Raw genomic sequence first — 4,614 nt, 5'->3', positions numbered from 1 at the left:
GACAGACAGACTATTCAACTATAAACAAAGTTCAACTATAAACAATATTCAACTATAAACAAAGTTCAACTATAAACAAAGTTTAAAAATATGACGTATTTATATAAAACTGTGAGATTTAATCATGAAGAAACTCAATCAGTTCCGCTCAATTGATTCATTTTGCTGGATCGGTTCAAATGAATCGGTTCAGTAATATGAATCATGTGTGATGCTAACAGTTAGCGGAGCAGCTAATAGTTTGTGTGTTTAAATAAAACTGGAGTTAAAGCTCCTCAAATCCTCACAGTGATGTTTTATTATGAACTCTAGTTTTATTATTAATTAGAATGTGGTTATAATTAAATATAAGGGTTATAATTAAATACATATTTTACTTACAGATGAGGCTCTACAGTACAAACACAGCAGCTTCTTGTTCTTCTTATGATGTTTAATGGCGGTTGGCAGAACAACTTAAGACGCACCAGCGCCACCAACTGGACTGGAGTTGAACAGCAACTTAGCAGTAAAACATCTCCATTAGCCCTGTATCACTCTATTACTGAGGAGTTAATATGTGTCTACACATCACTTCATAAACATGCACACACACCCCACATACACAATACACACACACATAAACAATACACACACATGCTTCCACATTTACATGTTTTTACTGTATGTGTAAAATTTAATACTAATTAAATAATAATATTTAGGTGATTTGATGTTTTTTTTATGTTGTTAAGCTTTGAATGTTATTTATGCTTCACTGTATGTATGGTGCATCATTAAACTGTTATACATTATTTTATTTTATTTTGTATTAGATGAGATGGTTTGTCTCTGTATTGACCCGCAATTCATTTGTAAATGACAGCTAACGATAGTGATTCGACTCTTTTAATTATTTTGTATAACATATAAAATGTTGACTTCATCAAAAAGAATCGACTCCTTCAGCTTCTAACGGCTCATTACTGATTACTATCAACTTAGTGAATCGACTCAAACTGAACTGCGTCTTTCTGTACATGAGGAAGAAATCTATGTAGAGATCTTAAATAACATGAACCTGAAGGTATGAACTTACATTGTAGAAAAGAAGAACAAGCCAGTAGCAGCAGTGAGCACATTAAACCATTTACAGAAGGGTCATTAAGTTTGGCTAATTGAAATAATGGCATGTTTCTGACCTGAATGAGAGGGGCAGTAAAAAGATCTCACACTTGTCAGAGACAACGTTTGAAGTCCAGGTCAATATGACCTGCTAGTTAGAGAAGGCTCACTTGTTTGTTAGTTTAAGTCCAAAAGTGGGTGTGGCCCATACGGTATCAAACCCACGACCTTGGCGTTATAGGCTCTGTGCACGCAAGCTCTGTGATGCGTTTCCGTTTAGCGCTAGTCGGGCAGTTTAGCTTCCGGTTTGTTATAAACACCGGCAAATTTCTAATCACAACGTGTCGTATAGCGGCGAATATACGAGTTTGAGTTCTAAAATTAGTAAGAAGGTTTTGTGTTTTTTTTAAAAACAAGATCGGGGTGGATCGGTACATTCTCAGGGTTCATGTTGAACGCTGCATCCGACGGGTTAAAAAGAATAAGTTGTTTGACACAGTGATCGCTATCTGGGAGCATAAATCAGCTGTTTACTGTATCGTGAGATTGGACAACTTGTCTAGGGATGGAGCTAAACATTCGTTTTTGACTGTAATTTCTTAAAGAACGTGCACATTTAAATATTGTAAATATATATATATTAGAGTTTATACTCTGTTTTTAAACAAAAGCATAAAAAGCCAACAAAAGCCTCTTAATTATGTAAACATACCTCTTATGTCTACACTCTTTGATTATTTTATTAGTTCTACAATTACAGACTGTAGTTAATTTGTTTCTTTCTATACTGTGTTAGCCTCCTTTCTGTTCTTGATGACCAGGACCCCCACAGAGCAGGTTTTATTTGGGTGGTGGATCATTCTCAGCACTGCAGTGACACTGACACGGTGGTGGTGTGTTAGTGTGTGTTGTGCTGGTATGAGTGGATCAGACACAGCAGTGCTGCGGGAGTTTTTAAACACCGTGTCCACTCACTGTCCACTCTATTAAACACTCCTACCTTGTTGGTCCACCTTGTAGGCATAAAGTCAGAGACGATCACTCATCTATTGCTGCTGTTTCAATTGGTCATCTTCTAGACCTTCATCAGTGGTCACAGGACGCTGCCCATGAGGCCCTGTTGGCTGGATATTTTTGGTTGGTGGACGATTCTCAGTCCAGCAGTGACAGTGAGGTGTTTAAAAACTGCAGCAGTGCTGCTGTGTCTGATCCACTCATACCAGCACAATACACACTAACACACCAGCACCATGTCCGTGTCACTGCAGTGCTGAGAATCATCCACCACCTAAATAATACCTGCTCTGTGGGGGTCCTGGGAGAGTCATTGAAGAACAGCATGAAAGGGGGCTAACAAAGCATGTAGAGAAACAGTCAGTAATTGTAGAACTACAAAGTGCTTCTATATTGAGTGTGTAAAACAGTTTTTGCTGTTTCTTACATTTTGTGAATCTGGCAGTTGTTTAACATTCATTTCACAATGAATAGACCACTTGAATGGCGTTAAAAAGACTTGAAATAAAATCTTTTTACATTTAACTTCAAATGGACGTTTTTTTTTCTCTTTTGTAAGGCGATACAAGGTTTTGAACTGAACAGCATATATATTTGATACCCCATTGCTGCCAGCTTGACACTGATAAATTCTGTAATGACTTTAATTCTTGATAACCTGCTGTAATAAACATAAGAATAAAAAAATCAAAGTTCCTCCTCGCATTTACAACAAATATGTTTTTGGAGAAAGACATGTTAATACTGTAACATCAAATTAATCCATTGACAGGAAATTTATTATGGTCTGACATATAACATTTGATAATGAATAAAAGATAACTCATTCATATATTGGTGAACAAAACTTTTTACACTTAATCAAGAGATTGAGGGTAAATTGCTAATATATCCAGTCAGATATGTTTAGTTTGTTTTATGTTTTATTAGGATTTTAATATCATGTTTTACACTTTGGTTACATTCATGACAGAAATGGTAGTTACTCATTACACAAAATTCATCAGTTCAAGTTTTAATATCAAACAGTTATGGACAATTTTGTATCTCCAATTCACCTCACTTGCACATCTATGGACTGTGAAACCAAAAGGATGTTCTTCCACTTTGGACAGTCGGTCTCCGGTGACTTATCAGGTGGATATTTGTGCTTGTAGGACTGTTGTTTACTGGATGTTTTCAGTTACTTATTCCCACTATTCTGTGGGATTACACATTGTTGTTGTGTCTCATATCCGTTTGATCAACAGGCAGGTTGTGCAATAGAAGACACTCGTCCCTGGGTGGGCTCGAACCACCAACCTTAAGGTTAACAGCTGAATGCGCTAACCGATTGCGCCACAGAGACACAAGTACAGATGTTTCATTGGACGGTACACACGTCTGAAGCCCAGGTCAATAGTACCTGCTAGTTAGAGAAGGATCACTTGTTTGTTAGTTTAAGTCCAAAAGAGACAGTGGCCAGTACGGGAATCGAACCCGCGACCTTGGCGTTATTAGCACCACGCTCTAACCAACTGAGCTAACCGGCCTATGTCCAAGGTCAGGGCATATACCCACATACCCGATTCTACACTGACAGCTCTTCAGTTATGGAGCTGCCACACAGAAACGATGGAGAGCTTTACTGTTGGTCTCAAGTTTTTCTCAGCTGTAGGAGAGGAGACTTAATGAATGAATTCCGTTTAAATATTAATTTAAAAAACTTGATGATTTACCAGGTCGTTTGTTACAGTTTCCTTTCCAGTCGCATCTCTACAAAAACCAAAACACTCAGTCTGTAAAAGAAAGACACGTGCATGAATGTGATGAGGTTCTAAGATTTTCTAATTTTCTAAAAAGATAATTTAGGGAGTTTTCTCAGCTCTTAAACATAGTAGAGGGCCACTTAAGAACACACCAGGATTAAGTAACTTGTTAAAGTGCATTTTTTAAAGGGACTATAACAAAGTACATACATAACACATAAAAAACAGTTTAACGCAGAAAGCACTTACTAGTCTAGAGGTTCATGTCAAAGTGTCTGAACTGAGATTTGTTGGCAAGTGGAGCAGTGAAATCCTTAATTTGTTTTGGATCATTTTTTCCAAGAGCATTAGTGATGGACCTGAGTAGGCCGAGCTTTTCATTATGTTGTTGTAGCAGCAATACAGTCAAAATTTCTCTCTCCATTACTGTTAGTAAAATATCATTTACAATATTCAGTTTCTAAATAAACACACACACACAAACACACACACATCTTGTACACACGTAATACACACACATCATACACACACCTTATACACACATGTAATACAAACACACATCAGTACACAATCACACATCATACACATGTATGAGGTGTCAATACAAGGGTGTGTCATGGTATGGGGGTGTGTCATTACCAGTACCACGGTGTGTCATGGTATGGGGTGTGTCAGTACCAGGGTGTGTCATGGTATGGGGATGTGTCAGTACCAGGGTGTGTCATGGTATGGGGATGTGTCCGTACCA

The 4,614-nt window shown here is 37.6% G+C and overlaps 1 non-coding gene across 1 annotated transcript; it reads right to left on the bottom strand.

The window, feature by feature from the left end:
• Positions 1–3,576: 3,576 nt before the first annotated feature.
• On the bottom strand, positions 3,577–3,650 carry trnai-aau (transfer RNA isoleucine (anticodon AAU)). Its single transcript has one exon. It is a non-coding gene; the product is annotated as a tRNA-Ile (tRNA).
• Positions 3,651–4,614: the final 964 nt, after the last annotated feature.

Source organism: Trichomycterus rosablanca, chromosome 14 (genome assembly GCF_030014385.1).
Source record: "Trichomycterus rosablanca isolate fTriRos1 chromosome 14, fTriRos1.hap1, whole genome shotgun sequence".
Taxonomy (NCBI): Eukaryota; Metazoa; Chordata; class Actinopteri; order Siluriformes; family Trichomycteridae; genus Trichomycterus; species Trichomycterus rosablanca.
Note: the sequence above shows the minus strand (reverse complement) of the source record. Positions and strands in the feature narration are given on the sequence as shown.